The sequence below is a fragment of the Saimiri boliviensis genome, chromosome 6 (assembly GCF_048565385.1).
Source record: "Saimiri boliviensis isolate mSaiBol1 chromosome 6, mSaiBol1.pri, whole genome shotgun sequence".
Classification (NCBI taxonomy): domain Eukaryota; kingdom Metazoa; phylum Chordata; class Mammalia; order Primates; family Cebidae; genus Saimiri; species Saimiri boliviensis.
This window is the reverse complement of record NC_133454.1, coordinates 14919903-14944636: the sequence shown is the minus strand read 5'-3', so window position 1 is coordinate 14944636 and position 24734 is coordinate 14919903. Positions and strand designations below refer to the sequence as shown.

The following is a 24734-nucleotide window of genomic DNA, read 5'->3' as shown; positions in this document are numbered from 1 at the left end:
ATAAATAGATAATAACATGCAGTTTTATGAGCACCAAAGAATGTTGTCCAAAAGAAACTTTTTTAATACCTGTCTTTATAGCCACCTGAATATGTTCATTCTTATATTAAGAATTTTGATAAATAGGTTGAATTTAGTATGAGTACTATTTTCTTATATATACCACAATGGCAAACATGTATCATAAATTGTATTTTTGTCTTACCAATTTTAATATATGAGGGGTTTTACAAAAAAAAAAAAAGAACACAGACCCTAAAACAAGATTGTCTGAGTTCAAGGTCTGGTTCTTCTACTTTCTAGCTGAGCGTAACTGAGTAAGTAGGTATTTCCCTCTCTGTGTCTCTGTATTGTTATCTGCAAAATGGGGATAATGAGTATCTATCTCCACAGGGTTTTCGTAGGATTAAATATTGAAAATTTCTTAGAATTGTGCTGGTACATAGTGCTATATAAGTATTTGTCCTTATTGTCATTAATTATAGTAAATGATATGGAGAAAAGATACATAGTGCAACATGATAGAGGGCACTGATTACATCAGGAAGTTCAGGGAAGGCTTCCTGTGCCAGTTATTAAATTATTGTCTCATTGCTCCAAACCTACTCCTCTATTGTCTGTGCTGCAATGTTGGGGCTAGAACCTCTAAACCACATTGCAAACTGCTTTTATGCTTGGCTCTGCCAAGAGAGTACAATAGAGAGAGACCAAAAGCCTGATAGAGAAAGAAAGAACTAGCTCCTTTCTGTCTACTTCCTAAGTGATTTCTGTGGCATCCTCTACCTGTGAGTGGCACCCAGGGAATGCTTCTTCACCTGGGCACTAGCAGTTCCTTCCTATGTCAAAAGCTCAATGTGGTGAGCAGTTTTTCTGCTATTTGTAAATCCATCACACCCCATCTCATAGAAACCTGCACCAGCCAGTTGGTACTTTCCCCTCAGAAGTCTGGGTCTCAGACCTCTTGACCTCCTCTCTAAGTTTCTGCCTTTTAATAATTCCAACTTTTGTTCCTACAGACCTAAAGGTGGTAGGTGCTTCCGGGAGTTGCTACCCCTGTGATACTTTAGAGCAGAGACTGTCAAACTTTTTCTGTAGGGCCAGATAGTAAATATTTCAAACTTGGTGGGCCACATAAAAACTTGGTTGCATTTTCTTTCTAACAAGCTTTATAAAGGTAAAAACCACTCTTAGCTTACCAGTCATACAAATAGGCCATGAGCTGAATTTGGCCCATAGGCCACAGTTTGCCAATCCCAGCTTAGAGTTTTCTTTTTTCTTCTGTTACTTAAGCAACAACTTTGCACTTATTTAATAATTCATTATATTATATCCCCTCTGTTTCAAATAACTGGTGTGATTTTTGTCTCTTGCCTGGGCCCTGACTGGTATATTTCCTTTGGGATTGGAAGGAAGTGCTGGAACTAAGTAGGTAAAGGGTGATAGAAGAATTTGAAGGTGGAAAGTGAGAGAAGGGTTTTCCATAAAAGGAAAGTAGGTGTATAAATGCCATGCAGCGAAAGGAAGCAAGACTCACTTAAGGACTGACTGATGAGGTCAGAGCAGACAGACACAGGCAGTATGGGACCAGCCCATGCAAGACCTTGGAGACAATGTTAAGAGATTTGGTTTCCCATTCTAAAAGCTCTGGAAAACCAAGAAGAGTTTTAAGAACATGGGTTATAGTCTCATATTTGTATTCTGAAAATATCTTCATGGGTAAAATAGAGTATAGCAAGGATTAAATGATCTAACATTTAGAAAACAACTTGAATAAATCTAACAGATGCTCAACAAACCTCAGTTTCTCACTTTTATCTCCTTTCCTTACCATGGCTATAGGGACTATTGCTGGATTTCTGACAAAACTGAAACCAAATTTGCTTGCCCTTTGTGCTTTTTAACTTTGGCTTTTTCAAGTAGTGAAATTCTTTCTACCCATATACATACAAATATTAAGAATATTATTTCCTTATTCTTTTCTTGCCCAAGACCACAAATATAATTTTTCAATCAGACACACAATGAAATTACCAAGATTCTGAGAATCGTGTACACAACCATTTGGCAAGCACAGTCTTGGTAGCTTTTCTGCTGATTTGTGAAGTCTGCCCTCTCTCCTTACTCTGAAGGATTCAGTAACAACCTCAAAATCACAACTCTCAGGACCCAGTGAATAATATCCTTAAGGCCCCTTTGCCAAGGCCATCTCACCAGCAGATTTAATGTGCAGCAGAAGCCTGCATACTTTTACCAAAGAAAAGGCACAGGAAGCTGAACATGGGGCAAGAGGCCTGTGGACTCGCAAGGAAAGGGTGGCTTCAGTTACACAATGCATAGGCAATTCCCGGTTTCAGATGCAAAAGCAAAATGGCTTCTGGAATCAATTAAGATGAAAATATCACTCTTTCCAGGATGTCCATGCTTCCAGATAAAGTCCCCACCACCCTCCGTGTCCAGTCACCATGTGTGCGGTCCTGTACTGCTACATAGCCTGAGAGACTGCAAAGAAGAACAGCAACAGATTCTGCCCTCCGGTGCAGATGATTTAATGGGGAAGACGGTGGACATCTTTTGGGTTCTGGCATCACAAACTATGAGAGAATTTATAATCTATCTGGAGAGTTAAGATTTAATTTCATAAAATAATTATGTGCCAGTATATGGGAGTCAGTCCTTTGGCTCTCATTGTGAGTAACAGTCGGTGTGGCATGTGGCTCCCAGGCTTTGCTGAGCTCTCTTGCCTGCCTCCATCTCCAGCCTCCTCCCAACACTTTGGGAGCCACTGGAGCCTGTTCTGGGCCCTGCTCCTGGGCAGCAGATAAAGCAGCTCCAGCCCCCTCTTCTAAGAAGCTATTTCTGTCTTTCCTAAGCAGTGGCTTTCAGTTTTGGCTGCACATGTGTGTTAAAATGGGGAGTTTTTAAAAATACTGATGCCTAGGCCATAATCTAGACCAATTTAACCAGAATCTCTGGAGGTGAGACAGTCATTAGTATTTTTAAAATTTCTCAAATGACTATAAAGTGCAGTCAAGGCTGAGAATCAGTGTCCTACAGTGGCTCTGTCCTCATAGACTATTTGATACTAGGGTCTATTTTCTGATCTAGACATCAGTCTTACCTGGAAGCTCTTAATAATGTTTCTGTTCTGGTCACCTGACTAGGAACTCAGCTCCTTTCTAGGTAATGGGTTGGTAACCATGTCAGAAAATGGAAATACAGACTTTAAATTCATGCAGACCACAGTTGCAACTCCTGCACTGGGTAGGCCTTAACTAAATTACGGGACCTGTGAGCCTCAGTTTCATAGTCCTACTTACAGAAAAGTCTATAAGGAAGAAGTAGAAACTTCACATGAAGAGACACCTGTAAATCTAGTACTGACAAGCAAAGGATGGAAAAACCAAAGAGAAGGAAAGTGCTGTGCTTGTCATCTGATCTCCCAAAGCACAGAACCAGTCCACTCTTCTTCCTCACAGTCCTGCACTAACAATGCCAATTAAACAGGGTCTACAAAGAGGGGCCTGGGAGCTATAAGCATGCCCATTGTTCCTGCAAAAGCTAACTGGTGATACAGAGAATTGAATGAGTCTGACTGATGATTTGTCTTTTTGGGAAAGAAAAACCAGGCCTGGAAACTAGAGCCCTGCTATCTTTCTCACCAGGTCATGAGAATGTCTAGCATCTCAAGTTCATGTCCCTGAACTTGTATTCCTTTGTCATAACATTCAGAGCAGCTGGACTATTCCCAGAGGCATGGCTTTGTCTGTGGGGTTTCAAAACACATTTCGAGAGAAAGATGCAGGGCTTGTACTCATTTATTTGTTTTCTTAAAGAAACCCTTAACTTTAAGAAACAGTTTTTAGAAATGGAGAAATAATCTCTTCAGCTGAAGAAAGGAGGTTGACTAAATGTCATGTTTTGGATAAGACCCTCCCCCTCCCCTGTGAGTAAAGGACACATTTCCTCCCACTAGGAACTTGTATACCAGTTACAACTCCCTTCATCACTTGGAGCCTTAGGTACTGTATGAAGATACAGCTACTTGAGGTTTTCCTCTCTGATAGAAAACATAACAGCCAGTCCACATTGTCTTCCAATATTAAAGTCAGTTCTTACTGTCTTGGGCATCTTCTGTGTCTTGGTGTTCCATGTTTGTTACCAGAGTTCAAGAGCAGCCTTGTGGACACAGGCCACGGGTAGGTATTTGAGGCTTTGAGCAGAGCGGTCATTCTTAACTAATGAGGCAGCTTATAGGACTTACCCTGCTAGCTGGACTTACCACCTACCCACTGTTTCCAGGCACCTTGCAAGCCAGCTTAGATAGGTGATAAATTGTGATTGGAGTTGGATGTAAATCATGGTCTAAATGTGCACTGTTGAGGTTTAATTCTGCTATACCTGCACCATGACAATGAGGCAGTATGAAGCATGCAGAAGAGGAAACTGAGTCTGAATAAAGTCTACATATGCAATTGTTTCAGAACTCCAGACCTGGAGGAACTTCAAGGTTCTGCAGTGACTTACTTGTCACCAACAATAGAGCTCTACATCCCCTAGAGAATCTTTTGTCATTTTCATCTATTTTACACACAGGATTTCCTCCCAAAAAAACATTTGAAGAAGAGAATTCAAGGCCATGCTAATAACATATGAGCAAAAGGTCTGAGTTACTTCTGTTATCAATAAAGGGGAAAAGCAAGCAGCAGAAGCATGGATTTCTGGTCACAAGGCCCTGACTGATAGCACTTGATTGAAGTACTTTCCAAATGCAGCTGGACTTGGCAGGCTCCCACTCTAGTGACATCTCTGGTGGCCTGAGCTGGACACGTGAGTGGGTTTGGTCTCTAGTGCCTCTCCTGTATCCTTCACGATGTCATTGATTGTGCCATCACTCGGTTTCCATGAAACAGAGCACAGGGAATGTGTTCCTGGCCTTTACTTTGTTAGAGTTTCAACAGCCACAAGTGCTTTACATGCAAGCTTCCAAGTCCAAAAGCAACATAATAATTTTAGGTAAAAACCAAACCTCCTGCAATGTTTCCCTCAAACAAGTTCAAATGCCAACAGAAATCAAAAGGATGAAGCAGATTTGATCAAATCAGGCCTGTGGCCTGGAGACAACACACTCTTTGGCATCTTCTTGGAATAGCAGCCCCCTACGTCTCCTCAGAAGCTGTTGTTACTCTTCAATGATCATATTACTAAGCATGAGTAGTACATTGGAAACCTGAGTCAGAACTTTGAAAGGCTGAGGTCGGTACCTGTGCAGTACTGCACAGAGTGTGCAGGCAGCAGGAGGCAGTGAAGGTTTGAAAGGGAATCAGGGTTCCCCAAAGGAACCTGGAAAGGAGCAGAGCAAGGGAGGGCAGGTGGTTGGTTGGATGTCATTTGTGGAAGCCTCATTTCCAATGGAGGTGGCAGGGATGGCAGGAAGGACGTAAATGGGGGAGTGCCGGGGTGTGAGGACCAACTGAGTCACAGATGAGCTCAAGTCTGGGGCCTGAGGCCCTGGGAAACAGGAGGTTGGAGAAACAGCTGGATTAGGGGAAGAATGCTATGTACTGAATTACAGATGTTAGGTTGAACAAAATCCCTCTTAACAAGCAGTTAGAAAATAGTGGTTATGGAGCTTGGCCTGAGGAGCTGCAGCCACAGGGATTTCCAATTCTGAAGCCCAGTGGTCTCAGTCCCTGTGCTTTCCTGCTTCCCCCTTCTCTGCACATTAATGTCTTGGTGAGATGTAGCCCATTAGGAGGGATAGGTTAGTTACAGATCTAAGTTGGGATCTTCCAAAGCTAAGGTCAGTCTACCTACAAAACTGCCTGTAACTTGTAAGCAGTGAAAAAATGTCAAAGAACTAGTGCCAAACTCATAAGAAAACAGTGGGCAATGACGGGTTTTAGTGGTTCCCAAATCCAAACGCATATCAGAATCTCCTTGGTGAATTTAAAAAAAAATTCCTTAGCTCCTTCTCAGACCCAATAGATGAGACTGTCTTGTTTACAAAACTCCTCAGGTAATTCTGATGCATCTGGAACCATGGGCATAATAAAGACAATTTAAATGAACCTTTAAAAATATCAGGCAATAAAAATAATAGACATGGCACATTGGATGCCTACTGCCTGCCAGGCACTGTTCTGAGGGATAGCTATAAATTATTATTATTGTTATTTTGAGATAGAGTTTCACTCTTGTCACCAAGGCTGAAGTGTAATGGCATAATCTTGGTTCACTGCAATCTCTGCCCCTTGGGTTCAAGCAATTCTCCTGCCTCAGCCTCCTGAATAGTACGGATTATAGGCACCCACCACCATGACCGGCTAATTTTTGTATTTTTAGTAGAGACAAGGTTTCATCATGTTGGCCAGGCTGGTCTTGAACTCCTGACCTCAGGTGATCCTCCTGCCTTGACCTCCCAAAGTGCTGGGATTACAGGTATGAGCCACCACGCCCCGCCAAATTATTTTATTTCACCTATATGAAGAAGCCTTCAGATGAAGAAACTGAGGCTTAAAGAGGCTAAATACCTTGTCCATGGCCACATAGTAGCTGTGATTCCAGCTCAGACCTGCCTGACTCCAACACCATAGTGGTGTGGACTGGATACCTTGAAAAGTGATGTGTTCAAGGGTTTCTGGGAGCAAGAAAGTGCGCCCAAGTAGAGAGCCTCTGGGAGAGCAGCTTCACAGGGGCCTCAGTGTTTACTGGGGAAGTAATGGGGAACTGCCTGACCCAAGAGCCTAAATAGGGGAGTGAAGAAGGGAGATGAAATGGCCGAGGGGAGCTGGGTGGAGCAGGCTCCGTAAGCCAGGTATCTGGGACTCGCTTCTCTGTGCCTGCTTCTGTCTGTTCCTCACACCATGTCTAAGAAGATGTATTCTTTACTTTAGCATGGTTTCCTAAAAGAGCATGGACTTGGGAATGAATCCTCAGGATTCTAGTCCTGACTGTACTTCTGAAAACCCTGCCTGCCTCAGACATTAGTCTCCATGTCTGCAAAATGAGCAGCCCTGGACATCATCCTTAAGGCCCCTCCAGCACTAAATGCATGGATTCTCTGGCCATGTGCTGGAGAACAGGCCACATGCAAGACAGCCTGCACTGTGAAGGAGGGTATAGAGGAGGCCACAGGGGCAGAACTGTGCTCCAGAGGCCTTGGGTGGGCCCAGGTGTGGCGAATGGTAGTGAAAACCAGTGGTTTCCTTCAGGGCAACCTGGGATGCTCTGCAGTCACATGAATCTCTCCTGGGCACTGCTCCTCCATGGAAGCCCCAGGCCCTGGGGCAGGGCTGTATGGCCAGGAAACATACAGAGTGGAAGGGTTTTCGGAATCCGCATCCTTTAGTCCTCATGCATGAGTCAGCCACCACAGCTGGATGGCGGCACTTAGTCACTCTCTTCCTGAGCACTGCATGGCCCCTGTGCCCAGGGACACAGAGTCAGGATGTCGAGGGTTCCCACAGAAAAATGCTGTGGGTCTGACATGCATTTCAATAATGACCACTGAGTCACCATCCAGCATTCTGTGGCCAGGCTGAGGGTTTGGTTCCTTACTCTCTGGCCACAGAAATGCCTCTCTGTAAAGTCCAAGGTCACATTACAGTCTCTAACTGGCTCACTGACCCACAAGAGATGTGACCAAGCACATAAGCACAGTGACAAACTAACATTTAGTCACTTACCATTTGCTAAGTACTTTTCTGGGCTTTGTGTATTTTGCTTCATTAACTCTCATACAGCCATATGAGGGTTGCTATTTTTAACCCTGTTTTGTAGATCAGGAAACTGAGCACAATATGCTTACGTAATTGGCCCAGGGTGCCACAGTTTAAGGAAGCAAGGCCAGAATTTGAACCTAGGTAATGCTGGTTCTAGAGTCCGTGCTATTAAATGCCACATTCTACTGCATATGTTAAAATAGCTGGAAAGTAAGGGCATGGAGGATAAATGTAATAAGAGAAATGAAAAGGTGTTAGATGGGACACTTAGGGACATTGAGACTTGATTGCTATGTGAAGGATGGTTGTGAGGGAGAGGAAGGTATTGTCACAGGCATTTTGGCTACAAATCCAGGTTGCTCTCAAATCCAAATGCATGCTGTTCTATAGGCCAGAGGGCAACACAGGACCATGCGAGAGAGGCCCAGAGGAGGAAGAAGAGTGTGTGTCCATCAGATGCAATCATGAAGAGCTTCACAGACAGAAGCATCTATCATGGGCCTCATGGGGTCATTTGGGGAGGTTATCATGGTGATGCTGTGAGGTTAAATGTCCACCATCTAGATGGGAAATCTGGGTTCAAAGCAGTTAAATGACAGGCTCACCTTCAGTGGCAGAGCTGAGATGAGAGCAGGACCACTGGCTCACAGCCCCATGCTAATTCTGCCACCATGGTACCTTTGGAGTCCAGACAGGAGGAAAGGAAAGGAACCAGAATTTCCTTCTCACACTTATTCTCCCTTGACCTTCACATGTTCCATTAATTCAGTCCCCAAATCCCTCACAAAATACACCCCCTCCTTCCATTCCAACAAACTCGGGCAAGAGGAAGGGAAGAAGAAAGGAAAAAAGGAGAAGGAAGAGAAGAGGGAGGAGAGATGGGGAAACCTGAGAAGGGTGTTCAGGGAGGCCTCCACATGGTCAGTCAGAAGTGGGGGCCCTGATTTAAATCTCCCTCCAAAATGAACTGGGTTGTATGGAGGCAGAGCCTGGGTTCATGTCTCTACATGGGCGCCACTGTCACCCTACCAGAACTGTCTTCTCCTTAGACTGCTGTGATGTTCCCAACCTCACTCCTGACATCCCTATTGTGAGGAGAGTGTCAGCTAATGGGCAGCATGCCCTTCAGACAGCCTCTTAAACCCTAGACTTCCCAGTTTTCTTAGCTCACAATCAGATCATGAGATTGTCTTTCTTACTGTCGCTCAGCTTACCGGTCTCTCAGCAAAGCCTTGGACTTTGGTTTGAAATAAATTATCATGCTGCCAAAAGAAAATTATCCAAAAAACAAAGAATGACTGGTAGCATTTTAGTTCTGCACCTGGGGCATTGTCTACTATGCATGAAGGCTCAAGTTAGAGACAGGATCACATTCACATGCTAGAAAATGGTTCTGGGTCTTTTGTGGTTTTTGTGTTTTTTGTTTTATTCTGAAAACAAAATGTCATAGATAGCAACTGTTTTGTCCATTGTCTTCTTTCTTAGAAACCTTGCAGCAGGTTCCTTTGAACACTATCCTTGGCTTCTCTCTTAGGACAAACAAACTTATTGATGATAACAAACAAAAAAAGTTAATTTAAACAGAATTATATATTTTTATTGACTAGTGATCGTGAGAATAACAAAAAACCAGAAACTCTAAATGGCAATTCTTGAAGGGTGAAATTGTATCTTTACTCCATTCTGGATGTCACCAGGCATCGTTTAAAAACTAGCAACAGGCTGGATGCACTGGCTCACGCCTGTAATCCCAGCACTTTGGGAGGTCAAGGCAGATGGATCATCTGAGCCCAGGAGTTCCAGACCAGCCTGGGAAACATGATGAAATCGTATCTCTACAAAAAATACAAAAATTAGCCAGGCATGGTGGTGCACACCTATAGTCACATCTCCTCAGGAGGCTGAAGCAGGAGGATCACTTGAACCTGGGCCCTATAAGAAGAGGATTGGATGACTGGCCCTAGAAGAAGAGGAAGGGACATGGAAGCTCTCTCTCCACTCACATACATTGTGGAAGGACCACGTGAGGATGTGGTGAGAAGGTAGCTGTTGGCAAGCCAGGAAGAGGGCCCTCACCAGAACCTAACCATGATGGCATCTTGACCCTAGACTTCCAGCTTCCAGAACTGTGAGAATAAACCACCCAGTCTATATTTTGTTATGGTAACCTGCTGCGGTTTGAACGTGTCCCCCAAATTTCATGTATTGGAAGCTTACTCTCCATTGTAATGGTATTAAGGGATGGGACCATTAAGAGGTGATCTAAGCCCTCGTGAATAGATGAATGCCATTATCTTGAGTGTGGGTCAGTTATCTCAGGAGTAGGTTTCTAATGAAAGGATGAGTTCTACTTTATTTTCTGTCTCTGTCTTGCTGGCTTACTATCGCCAGATGCCAGAACCATGCTCTTGGATTTTCCAGCTCCAGAACTGTGAGAAATAAATTTTTTTCTGGTCTGTGATATTCTGTTACAGGAGCAGCAAATGGACTAAGACACAGCCTGTGTCATTTCCCAGAACAACTCAGTGATGTTGATACTCATCTTGCAGATGAGAAAACAGACTTAGGGAGGATGAGAGACAAGCACAGCCTGGTTAAATGGCAGAGCCAGACTGAAATCCTGGTCTTTTGGCTTGATAATTTCTTTTCCTGGTTCTTCTGGGACTGCTTTGTTTAACCTAGTCCCAATATCCTGGGAAGAAGCTTTGGGCTAAAGCTCACACATTTTCAGGTGGAGATAGCAGAGATCGTTTACTAGCCTAAAAGGATCCTAGAAAGGAAACCTGGGTCCCTGTGAAAGCCTGAAGCTTCTGAGGAGTTGAAGGAATAGGAGGAAATTTAGTGTAGTGGGAAATGTGTTGGGGGCAGGATAAGGGATGTCTGACTTGAGACTCTCTGGGTTGAATTCTCTCTAAGACCTTAGGGATGTCTATTACATTCTCTGAACCCAGTTTGTTTTTTCTTTTCTTTTTTCTTTTTTTTTTTTTTCTGTTTGTTTTTAATCCGTATGAGACTAACCAAGGTATTTGCCCCTTGGAGCTTTTATAGTCTTTAAAATGAGATAATGTCTAAATTACTTTTAGGACACTGCCTGGCATAAACACTCATAACGAGAGGGACTGAGGTCATGGCCAGAATTGGAGAGTAGTGGCTGAGCACTGCCCGACCACTGCAACCGACACTGGTTTAGGAGAAGCATCACTGGTGCACATTCGGAGTGACAACACTCCCTATGCCCAGACATACACACAACAGCCTGCAGGGCACGCATAACCCTCATTCCTGACTTACTCCCCTAACAACCTGGTGACGTTTCAGATGGGAAAAAGTGAGATCTGGAAAGGACAAAGTAGTTCAGTAGAACATGCGCAAGTTTTGGAATCAGAGCTCCATTTGTGCTAGGGCTTTTCTATTTACTATGTGTGATCTTGAGCAAGTTACTTAACTTCTCAAATCCTCAGTTTCTTCATCCTAAAAAACAGAATTGATAAATGATTATCTAAAAGGGTGTTCTGAGAATTAAATGAGAAAGAAATGTGAAAGTGTTCCTGAAAAGGTTAGTTTCTGCTTTTCCTTAAGTGCTTTGCTTATAGTTATACAACAGCTGACAAATAGCAGAGTTACGGTCTAAAACCTAGGCTTTAGGATGCTGTGAGGCCACAGGAGTAGATTTACAGAGAAAGTGAGAAGCCAAAGATCTGGACAAGGGTGTGTCAAAGATCTACTGTTTGCCTACCCTCATTCTAGAATCTATGTAAGGAGTAAAAGAAGCAAAAAATGGTGAAAAAATGAGCAAATCAGTAATGGTGCCTGTATCCAGAATCCCCAACTGCTTTAAAGACTAACAGTGACTGGTTCTAATACATAATTAATATCTATACATGTACATTCAGGAAGTCTTCATTAACTCATCCAGTTAACAAATACTATGAAGCATCTGCCATGTGTGTGAAACACCAAGCTGGGTTCTTAGGGCTACAAAAACTGACAGAACAGTAACTGTCCTTGGGAAATCCTACTATAGGACTGAAGGTAAACATTTAAAAAAACAAAAAACAAAACTCATTACAGCAGCACGATAAGTGCCAAGGCAGTGGAATAAACACTGAGACACAATGAGGAAGTACATATTTGGTCTAGAGCTGTCAGGGAAGATTTCCATGGGAAGTGACATTACAGCCATCAGGGCTAAGAGAAGCAAGAGAGTAAACAGCACAAAGATGTGGAATAAGAGAGCCTGGTGTGCACTTGGGAGCCATGAGTCTGGTGTAGCAGGCACAGAACAGACTAGGGAGTAGGGATGATGAGGCTCGACTGAGACACCCCTCACAAAGGGCTTTGTGTATTGTGGTAAGGAGTTTAACTTTGTGCTGTAGGTGGAGGAAGCACAGAAAGCTTTTTAAGAAGGGAGTTCATGTATTACTATTTTCATCTGGCAGAGGTTGAAGAAGAAGTTGAATTGGGAGTAGGAAAAATTGGAGATAAGGAAATTAATAGAGAGACCACAGAAATGTCCAGATGAGATCCTGAATTCTGCACACACAGAAAAATAGTCACTGATGATTACAGAGCATGGGCTTGAGACGTGGAAATAATGTACCTATGAATTTGTGCAAATACATGAATATATGTGCAAATATGCTCATGCACACACACACACACAGAGAGAGCGAGAGAGAGCGAGAGAGAGCGAGAGAGAGCGAGAGAGAGCGAGAGAGAGCGAGAGAGAGCGAGAGAGAGCGAGAGAGAGCGAGAGAGAGCGAGAGAGAGCGAGAGAGAGCGAAGCTGGTTCTGTCTTTACTGGGACACCTGGGTATGATGAAACTCACCTGGCTCCCATCTTCCCACAGGACCCCCTCAGGCCTGGCTCTGCCTCCCCACATGTTGCCTTAGAAATGGTGTACCGTCTGAATTTTCTGTTGTGGTAAACCCAAGTGGCTTTTCATTTCCAGGATAACCTCAAAGCTACAGTTTGAGGTGATTAAATACTGCCTGTGAGGTTGTGGTGCTGGAAACTTCCTCCTAAATAATGTAAGTACGGGGAGTGCATGCACAACACATCCGGGACCATGCAGCATAAGAGCAGCATGGCTGCATTCATTTCTGTAATCAGACCTTTAAATTAAGATAGCAATTAGAGCTAAGGGAAAGGGAAATCAGCATTTACTATTGATTTTCATATACAAATGCAAAAAAAAAAAATCACAACCCACAGCACACACATAAACAAATAAGTAGTATTTAATGTGTCTTTGTTAAAATAAAAGCTCTAGCTCAAAAAAGGACGAAAACTCATGTGGAGTATATGGTGAGCATGGATGACACATTATCTTTCAAGTTTCTGGAACTCTGACTAATATGATGTCATCATTAGTAAAAAGTAAGGAAGCTTAAACTGGCATTTACTGGGGGCCTACCATGTGTCAGATATTGTGTTAAGCAAGCACTTTAAATAGCTATAATATCTCTTTTAGTCCTCAAAACTATATTAGGAGGTTAGAACTGTCATCCTCTTTCTATAGATAGCAAACTTCAGGAAAGACAGATCAAATAGCCTTCCCAGGATCACACTGTGAGTAAGCAGCAGGGTCAGGATGTAAATCCGTGTCCCCTGAATTCTTAAGTCTGAGCTCCTTCCACTTTACTCCCCCACCTACCTCCTCATCAAAATATGAACCACTGTGCTTCCAAACCTGTCGGGAAAGCCCCACCAGAAGTCACTGTCATCACGCCCATTCTATGTCTAGAGAATGCTAGATTGGAAGGAGCCTTGAAAGTGATCAACTCCAATACTCCAGAAACAGAAGACAAGTGTTCAGGTAACACAGCTGAGAAGCAGAGCCTCTCACTCTATATTAATGTCTTCTCTCCGTGGCAAATGTTCTTACTACTACATCTGGCTGAGATCTCCTGTCTTAGGAATTAATGGTTTCCCCCATACATTTGCTGTTATTATTGTTGTTTTAATCACAAGATTTATATTCTTGACTGTCTGAATAGGAGCTGGAGTAGTAATGCCTTTTCCTTTAGCAGATTTATTCAATGGAAATGCATGAGCTGAGTCTCCCTAATGTACATGATGTGCTTCCACAAAATCCTCTACGAGAATGAGTAAGAAGTGATTCAATCACAGCAAAATAGTTGTATTTACAATTATTGCTCAGTTTCTTGAAACACAAACCTCCCACCCAAATATTCACCCAAAGGATAAACATCTCCCTTCCTGACCCACTGGCATAACCAGTTCCTGCTGGCACAAAGGCATACATCTAAGCCTCCATATCCAGGATATAAAATGATGCCTTCCAAAGCAAAGGTTCAGAGGACACCCTTGTGTGGTGGCACCTGTCCTAGAACCCTGTATCTGGGCTTACTATTGGGTCTGGATTCAAAGCTAATTCTCTCTCAAATGAGAAACTAATTCATAAACTCAGTTGTGTTGATCTCAATGATGTCTTGAGCGGAAATGCATTCTATTTTCTACAAATTGAGATGCTAAGGGAATACAAATGAAGTCCCATATTAAAGCAGAAAACTTCAAGGTAAAAGAAACCTGACTATCTTTTCAAATTAAGCTATAAACATAGTTTTGCTCCAAGGGTTATGTGGTTCAAAGCCTCTAAGAAGGACAGATAATTGGGACAGAGTCTTCCAACTATGTTTGGCATGAATGAGTGGTTGGGGGCAGGATATGGATGATAATTGAGTGAGCAGAGCTGATGGGAATTAGAGCCCACTTTTGGGCATGTGATCTCAACATCTTCCATGGGGCAGAGTGGAGGTGAGACGAGAATTGACCTTTGGCCTCAAGGTCAAACATTAGCCACCTACAGCTAAGGTGCTTCTGCCACAGCTTCTACCATTCTCCTATTAGTAAGCAGGGGATACAATTACATGATAACCATTTGAAAGGCCCCAGATATAGGAAGAAGAAACAACAAAAATAAGACTGCATGACAGTGTTTTGGTGCTTAAGCCAAACTCCTGCAAGGCCATCTTCTGGTACATAGGAAGCTACAATCAGAGAGTTCGAGCTTGGTGGAGATCCACAGAACATGTCAGCTTCTAGCACAAAAGGCCACCAAAGTGTGGAAAGAAAAAGAACATGGGGTTTCCCAAGGCCAGACGGCCTCCAATTTTTATTTCTATGGACCTCAGTGACCCTGAAGTCCTTCAAACTGCAGCTGCACAGGGTGACTACCATGGTCTGTGAAGGTTAAGTGGCTGTGGGCCCAGTATTTGAGTAACAACTTTAGCACATGACTAACACATACTGAAAACCCCACCTGGGTTCTCACACTGACTGGACAGGCCTTAGCCATTTGGCCTGGTTATTTTCTTAAGGAGCTGCCTTATCTCTTTAGGAGGTGTCAAGGTTCACCTAAACAATAGGTCACTCATTCTGATCCTGAATTATCTCACTTTGCTACTGCAGATCTTGATCCTCATTCCTCTCTCTGGTCACCTCTCTTCTTATCTGCCATGTTGTACCTTTAGTTATGCTCTTCATGATAAAGAATCCAATTCCTGGCTTCTCCCTCTGGCCCACCTCTCCATTCAGGTTCTCTTCTCTCCTCCCTGATTCAGTGGTTCCCCAATGATATAACTAGGATACTTTGTCTCCCAGGATCTCACCTCCAGGATGTTGCCCTTTCCCCATCTCCCCAGAGGGAAAGATGGGGAAGAAGGTGTTTCCGGCTCCCCAGAGGCCAACATCATCATGTTCAACAACTGGGGAGCAAGGCAAGCACAAATATAACCTGTTCTCAATTTCACTGGGGTGGGGGTCAATGAAGGCACATATGAGTAGATCTTAAAAAAATGAATGTATAATATATAATTAAATTAAGTATAGTTTTTACTAACCTTATGCAATTCTCTGGGCTAAATACCATGGCCTGAACCCAAGTAGAAAAGGACAAAATAGGAGAAACCCACTTGGAAAGAAAAAAAAAAAGAAAACAGCAAAATTAACAAAATAACTCAAGACAGAAATGGAATTATACATCAAAAATCAAAGGCAAGTACCACAGAAAAAGTTATTTGACCAAAGATGTTAATGAAGGACTTCCTCCCTGAGTGGGTTGATGGAAACTACACATCAGAGGCAAAGTCAATGAAATAAATGCTTCCTCATGGAAAGCAAGGACCCAAGAGTCCTTCAGATCTATAAACCATCAGCTAACTGGATGCAAATGTGTTTACAGCCTGCCTTCTTTGAAGCTACAATATTATGAAATGTTTACAATGTTATACCCCATTATAAAAATTTGTTCTTTTGAAAAGGAAGTGAATTAAAGAAAACCACTATAGTGATACTACACAGAGTAAGTTACACAGGATCAAAGACTTGGAAAACTCATAGTGTAAAACCAAAGATCTTTTACAATTGTGCGAGAACTATAAGACTTCTAGTCTCCCAAGGATTTTTCATTCCAGAAAACTTGTTTTCTTCATTGGACTTTCTGTGATGTCTGTAGCCATGGCTAGAGTCATACCATGTGACAAATGACCTTGTCCACATGATATCAAAAAATGTCAAAAAATAAGAGCTCAATTACAATGGTATTTTTGTTCCTGATTCTATTAAAACTTCATCTCTTTAAAAAAAAAAAAAAAAAACTTTCAACAGCTTTTTACTTGGACAAATGGCCGATACTGGGTGAAACTAGCCAAGAAAATCATTCCTGCAAGCTTCTGATTTTCTATTTTTATTCCCCAGGAATCATGGTTCATAAAGACAAATTAAGACTTGGAAAAGAGAAAGGCAAGCTAAAACTCAACCCAATGGAGCAAGTGACAATACTTTGCCCATGGAGGGCCAAATTTGTGAAAAGTTCATGTGGCATGAACTCCAAATCCTGTCTTTATTCTACCCTAAATCTTCTCAAACATAGAGCCAAGGAAATTCTTATCTAGAAAATATACTTTCTGAATTACAAACATTATTTCCATTTTTAATGTAAGAAATTATTAGTTTTCCACAGGACTATGAAAAAGGAAGTCTCTTGAGCTCTTATAGGTGTGAAAATAGAGTCCTACCCATGTCTTGTGACTGTGAGCAGTGATACCATCTACTGCATGGGAGGCTGATCAATGTCCCTAAAAGGACAAAAATACCATCTCATGCAACAACATACTTAGCAAATTGGCACTTTTCATCCATTTTGGTAGATAAAATTATAAACAGAGTGTTGTTTTATGAAAACAGAACCAGAGCAAAGATGGTTAGTTAGGTAAAGACAAATGACCCCAATATTCACAATAAAATGCTTAAAATAAAAATTTGCCAGGTGTGATGGCATGTGCCTGTAGCCCTAGCTACTTGGAAGGCTGAAGTGGGAATGGACCCTTTAACCCTGGGTGGTGGAGGCTGTAGTGAGCTGTGATCATGCCACTACACTGCAGCCTGGATGACAGAGTGAGATCCTATCTTATAAAATCAAATCAAATAAAAAGGGCTCAAGTACGTAATTCCTCACATATTCCTCAGTCTCAAAGTAACCCTTCATGAATTTCATGTTTTGGAAAACCCTGCATTTATTAATAGTTAATTTATTTTCCAATGTTTAAGACACATGTAACTGCCAAGCAGAACTGTTGATACCTGCATGAGATAACCAGAATTAATAGTTTTATTCTGTTTAATTTTAGGCAAAGACAGAGGAATGTGATATCTCGGTTAAGCTGTGTAAATTTATGATGGATAAATATAAGGTTTCCATTAGTTTTTTTGGCATGTTGAAAAAAACTCTTGGACTCTTATTACTGCTATGATGGAGCTCAAGGAATTCTGGAAAGAACCCAGTCTTCTGCTTCCTTAGGCCTCTCATGTCTGTGTTTACCTCACCATTGGTCATACCAGGTCCTCATCTCCCTCACAGGGACTGAACTCCTTCTTGACTAGTCACCTGAACTCTGTTTCTGTCTCCTACCTGGGTCCAGATGATCTGACTAAAGCTCAGATCTATGGTGTCACTCTCCAGTGTTCATCTTCAGAACTAACATTCAACTCTTCGTGCAGGCAAACGGCAGCCCACACCCTCACCCCATGACTTTCCTTCCTGACCCATCCTTCCACACACTTTGTCCTCCATTCAGAAGCACCCACAAATCCTCCCAAACCATACAGTTTTGCTGTATTTGCTTGGAACATCTTTCCCCCATCTTCTCCTCCCAGGGAATTTCAATTTATCTTTTAGGTCTTAGCCCTGACACACCAAGAAAAAGTAATCACCTTCCTTTTCACTTGATGCTACATATTATTTATGTAATTTAAGATAAAGATCAAAGGCCAACTACTTTAAGAAACCTTCTTACCCTTCTTTCTCCACACTAATGTCGAACTTGGAAAAATTATTAATAAAATACTTTTAATATAATATGAAACCTATTATAGTGCTTTACTCTTATGAGCTTGTTAGTCTGTCTCTTCTTTGCACTCTAGGTTCCTTGAGAGCAAGGACCATAAACCCAGCACAATTCCTGGAACATAGTAGGTGCTCAGTAAGCGTTTGTTCAATAAGTCAGTGAATGGTCTCTCAGGGAATCTGGAACTGAGGCTTGCTGATGCCCCTAGTATCTGGGAGATCATGGGGAACTCAGTCCTCTGGGCCCCAGCATCCTTCCCTGTATAATGAAGGTAAAAATGCCTGCCTCACAAGGTTTTTGTGGGGGTCGGATGAGAGGACCAATCAGGAGCACTTCATGAAGGTAAAACACAAATATTTGATTTCCTTATTATTATGAAAAATGCTGAGGAAGCATGGGAAGTAATTACAATAAGCAGTGGTGGTCACTGTGAGGGGCATGGAGGGCACAGGGAAGAACATACAGAGCAGGTTCTGGTGAATCTCAAGAACACAGGGGTCAGCCCTGGCTGCTCTACCTTCTAACTCTGTTTCTAATCTGACTGCTCCTGCCTCTTCCCAACCCACCCCCCACCCATCCCAGCAACCATGTTCTCCTGCTCTGATGACTGCACTAGCCTCTAAGTGGCTTTACTGCTTCCACTCTTGCCCTCCTCCAATCTGTTTGCCATACAATAGTCAGAGAGCTCTTTTACTAATATAAATCAGAGGCACTTGCTTGCTTAGAACCATTTAATAGCGTCTCGTTTTACAGAGGATGAAACCCACCCCACATCCACAGACTCCCAGGCCTAGGACAGTCTGTCCCCTGAAATCTTTCCACCCTGATTTTATGCAGTTTGTCCCTTACATATCACACTCCTATTAGACTGCCTATTGTCAGCTCCCAGAACCTGCCATGCCAAGCTACTTGTGGTCTCCAGATGTTACAGGATATGAGCTGTTCCCTCTGCTCCAAACAGTCTTACTGAGGCTTCTCCCCTGGCCGGCTCTTTCTTTAGGTCTCTTCTCAAATATCAACTCCTTAAGAGGTCCTCTGTAGATTCCCTGTTACTCTTGTAAACTATACTCTGCTTATTTATTCCCTACCACCAACAACCAACTTTAGGATTCCTGGGCAAGATGGCTGAATAGGAACAGCTCCGTTCTGCAGCTCCCAGCAAGACCAACACAGAAGGCAGGTTATTTTTGCATGTTCAACTGAGGTACCTAGTTCATCTCACTGGGACTTGTTAGACAGTGGGTCTAGCCTATGGAGTGCGAGCTGAAGCAAGGCAGGGCATTGCCTCACCCGGGAAGCCCAAGGAGTCAGGGAAATCCCTCCACTAGCCAAGAGGAGCCATGAATGACTATGCCATGAGGGATATAGCTATCTGGCCCAGATACTAGGCTTTTCCCACTGTCTTCGCAAACCACGGACCAGGAGATTCCCTCAGGTGCCTACGCCACCAGGGCTCTGGGTTTTAAGCACAAACCTGGGTGGCCATTTGGGCAGAAACTGAGCTAGCTGCAGGAGTATTTTCTTGTAGCCCAGTGGCACCTGAAATGCCAGAGAGACAAAACCATTCACTCCTCTGAAGCCAGGGAACCAAGTGGTCTTGCTCAGCACATCTTGCCCCCACAGAGCCCAATAAGCTAAGATCCACTGGCTTGAAATTTTCACTGCCAGCACAGCAATCTGAAGTTGATCTGAGACAATCAAGCTTGGTGGGGGGAGTGTTGTCCACCATTACTGAGGCTTGAGTAGATGGTTTTCCCCTCACAGTATAAACAAAGTTACCAGGAAGTTCTAACTGGGCGGAGCCCACCGCAGCTTGGCAAAGCCACTGTAGCCAGACTGCCTCTTGAGATTCCTCCTCAGTAAGCACGGCATCTCTGAAAGAAACAGCCCCAGTCAGCAGCTTATAGATAAAACTCCCATCTCCCCGGGACAGAGCACCTGGGGGAAGGAGCGGCTGTGGGTGCAGCTTCAGCCACCTGTGAAAAGAGCAGCAGACCTCCCAGCACAGTGCTTGGGCTCTGCTAAGGGACAGACTGCCTCCTCAAGTGGTCCCCAACCCCTGTGCCTCCTGATGGGGAGACACCTCCCAGCAGGGGTCAACAGATATGCCATACAGGAGAGCTACGGCTGGCATCTGGAGGGTTTCCCCCTGGGCAGAAGCTTCCAGAGGAAGGGACAGGCAGCAATCTTTTTTGTTCTGCAGCCTCCACTGGTAATACCCAGGCAAATGAGGTCTGGAGTGGACCTCCAACAAACTCCAGAACTTGCAGAAGAGGGGCCTGTTAGAAGGAAAACTAACAAACAGGAATCAATAGCATCAACATCAACAAAAAGGACAACCACTCAAAAATCGCATCCGAAGATTACCAACATCAAGGACCAAAGATAGACAAATCCACAAAGATGAGGAAAATCCAGCTCAAAAAGGCTGAAAAATTCCAAAAACCAGAATTAAAAGGATCTTCTCCTTAAAAGGATCACAATCCTCACCAGCAAGGGAACAAAACTGGATGGAGAGTGAGTTTGATGAATTGACAGAAATAGGCTTCAGAAGGTGGGTAATAAACTCCTCTGAATTAAAGGAGCATGTTCTAACCCAATGCAAGGAAGCTAAGAACTTTGATAAAAGGTTACAGGAACTGCTAACTAGAATAACCAGTTTAGAGAAGAACATAAATGACCTGACAGAGCTGAAAAACACAGCATGAGAACTTCCTGAAGCATACACAATTTTCAATATCAAAATCAATCAAGTGGAAGAAAGAATATCATTATTGAAAATCAACTTAATGAAATAAAATGTGAAGACAAGGTTAGAGAAAAAAAGAATGAAAAGAAACAAACAAAGCCTCCAAGAAATATGGGACTATGTGAAGAGAACAAACCTACATTTGATTGGTGTACCTGAAACTGAGAGGAGAATGGAACCAAGTTGGAAAACACTTTTCAGAATATTATCCAGAAGAATTTCCCCAACCTAACAAGATAGGCCAAGATTCAAATTCAGGAAATACAGAGAACACCACAAAGATATTCCTCGAGCAGAACAACCCCAAGACACATAATCATCAGATTCACCAAGGTTGAAATAAAGGAAAAAATGTTAAGGGCAGGCAGAGAGAAAGGTTGGGATACCCACAAAGGGAAGCCCATCAGACTAACAGCAGATCTCGCTGCAGAAACTTTTTAAGCCAGAAAAGAGTGTGGGCCAACATTCAACATTCTTAAAGAAAATAATTTTCAATTCAGAATTTCATATCCAGCCAAACTAAGCTACATAAGTGAAGGAGGGAGCAACATCCTTTACAGACAAACAAATGCTGAGGGATTTTGTCACCACCAGGCCTGCCTGACAAGAGCTCCTGAAGGAAGCACTAAATATAGAAAGGAAAAACTGGTACGAGCCAGTGCAAAAACATACCAAATTGTAAAGACTATCGATACTATGAAGAGACTGCATCAACTAATGGGCAAAATAACTAGCTAGCATCATAAAGACAGGATCAAATTAACATATAACAATATTAACCTTAAATGTAAATGGGCTAAATGCCCTAATTAAAAGACAGAGACTGGCAAATTGGATAAAGAGTTAAGACCCCCCACCCCAATATATGCTAAAAATACAAAAATTAGCTGGGTGTGGTGGCATGTACCTATAGTCCCAGCTCCTCAGGAGGCTGAGCAGGAGAATCGCTTCAACTTTTTTTTTTTTTTTTAAAAAAAAAACAAAACAAAAAACCAGAGTCAAGACCCATTGGTGTGCTGTATTCAGGAGACCCCTCTCACATGCAAAGACACACATAGGCTCAAAATAAAGGAATGAAGGAAGATTACCAAGCAAATAGAAAGAAAAAAAAAAAAAAAAAAAAACAGGGCTTGCAATCCTAGTCTCTGATAAAACAACAAAGATCAAAAGAGACAAAGAAGGGCATTACGTAATGGTAAAGGAATCAATGCAACAAGAAGAGCTAACTTTCCTAAATATATAGTACCCAATACAGGAGAACCCAGATTCATAAAGCAAGTTCTTAGAAAGCTACAAAGAGACTTGGACTCCCACACAATAATAGTGGGAGGCTTCAACACCTTACTGTCAATATTAGACAGATCAATGAGACAGAAAATTAACAAGGCTATCCAGCACTTGAACTAAGCTCTGGATCAAGTGGACCTAATAGACATCTACAGAACTCTCCATCCAAATCAACAGAATATACATTCTTCTCAGAACCACATAGCACTTATTCTAAAATTGACCATATAATTGGAAGTAAAACACTCCTCAGCAAATGAAAAGAATTGAAATCATAACAAACAGTCTCTCAGACCACAGTGCAATCAAATTAGTACTCAGAATTAAGAAACTCACTCAAGACCACATGACTACATGGAAACTGAACAACCTGCTCCTGAATGACTACTGGGTAAATAAGAAAATTAAGGCAGAAATAAAGAAATTTTTGAAACCAATGGGAACAAAGATACAATATACCAGAATCTCCCAGATACAGCTAAAGCAGTGTTAACAGGGGAAATTATAGAACAAAGAGACAATATACTAGAATCTGTGGGACACAGCTAAAGCAGTATTAAGAGGGAAATTTATAGCACTAAATGCCTACATCAGAAAGCTGGAACAGACCTCAAATCGACACCCTAACATCACAATTAAAAGAACTAGAGGAGCAAGAGCAAACAAATTCAAAAGCTAGCAGAAGACAAGAAATAACTAAGATCAGACAAAACTAAAGTAGATACAGACAGGAAAAAAACCCTCAAAAAAATCAATGAACCCAGGAGCTGTTTCTTTGAAAAGATTAACAAAATAGATGGATCACTAACTAGACTAATAAAGAATAAAAGAGAGAAGGATCAAATAGACACAATAAAAAATGATAAAGGAGATATCATCACTGATCCCACAGAAATACAAAGTACCATCAGAGAATACTATAAACACCTCTATGCAAATAAACTAGAAAATCTAGAAAAAATGGATGAATTCGTGGACACACATGCCCTGCCAAGACTAAAGCAGGAAGAAGTCAAATCCCTGAACAAACCATCAAGTTCTGAAATTGCGGCAGTAATTAATAGCCTACCAAACAAACAAAACTCACAACCATATGGATTCACAGCTGAATTCTACCAGAGGTACAAAGAGGAGCTAGTACCATTCCTTCTAAAACTATTCCAAGTAATAGAAAAAGAAGGGTTACTCCACAACTCTTTTTATAAGGCCAGCATCGTCCTGATACCAAAACCTAGCAGAGACACATCAGAAAAGAAAATTTCTTGGGAGGCTGAGGCGGGTGGATCACAAGGTCAAGAGATCGAGACCATCCTGGTCAACATGGTGAAACCCCGTCTCTACTAAAGGTGCAAAAAATTAGCTGGGCATGGTGGCACATGCCTGTAATCCCAGCTACTCCAGAGGCTGAGGCAGGAGAATTGCCTGAACCCAGGAGGCGGAGGTTGCGGTAAGCCGAGATCACGCCATTGCACTCCAGCCTGGGTAACAAGAGCGAAACTCCGTCTCAAAAAAAAAGAAAAGAAAAGAAAAGAAAATTTCAGGCCAATATCCCTGATGAACATTGATGCAAAAATCCTCAATAAAATAATGGCAAACTGAATCCAGAAGCACATTTAAAAGCTTATCCCCCACAATTAAGTCAGCTTCATTCCTGGGATGCAAGGCTGGTTCAATATATGCAAATGAATAAATGTAATCCATCACATAAACAGAACCAATGACAAAAACTACATGACTATCTTAATAGATGCAGAAGAGGCCTTCGATAAAATTAAATATCTTTCATGCTAAAAACATTCAATAAACTAGCCACTGATGATACATACTGAATATCATACCGAATGGGTAAAAGCTGGAAGCATTCCCTGTGAAAACCAGCACAAGACAAGGATGCCATCTCTCATCATTCCTATTCAACATAATATTTAAAGTTCTAGCCAGGGTAATCAGGCAAGAGAAAGAAATAAAGCGTATTCAGAAAGGAAGAGAGGAAGTTAAATTATCTCTGTTTGTAGTTGACATGACTATATATTTAGAAAACACCATTGTCTCAGCCCCCAATTTTTTTTTTTTTTTTTTTTTTTTTTGAGACAGAGTTTCGCTCTTGTTACCCAGGCTGGAGTACAATGGCGTGATCTCGGCTCACCGCAACCTCCGCCTCCTGGGTTCAGGCAATTCTCCTGCCTCAGCCTCCTGAGTATCTGGGATCACAGGCACGCACCATCATGCCCAGCTAATTTTTTTGTATTTTTAGTAGAGACGGGGTTTCACCATGTTAACCCGGATGGTCTCGATCTCCTGACCTCGTGATCCACTCGCCTCGGCCTCCCAAAGTGCTGGGATTACAGGCTTGAGCCACCATGCCCGATTTCATCCCAAAAATTCTTTAAGCTGATAAGCAACTTCAGCAAAGTCTCAGAATACAAAATCAATGTGTAAAATACATAAGGATTCACATACACCAATAATAGACAAAAGAGAACCAAATCATGAGTGAACTCCCATTTACAATTGCTATGAAGAGAATAAAGTACCTAGGAATACAACTTATAAAGGATTTAAAGGACATCTTCAAGGAGAACTACAAACCACTGCTCAAGGAAATA

At 42.3% G+C, this 24734-nt stretch overlaps 1 protein-coding gene across 6 annotated transcripts in view; it reads right to left on the bottom strand.

The window, feature by feature from the left end:
* Window positions 1-24734, bottom strand: part of ME3 (malic enzyme 3) — a 217552-nt gene that overhangs the window by 174698 nt on the left and 18120 nt on the right. The window lies entirely within an intron of this gene.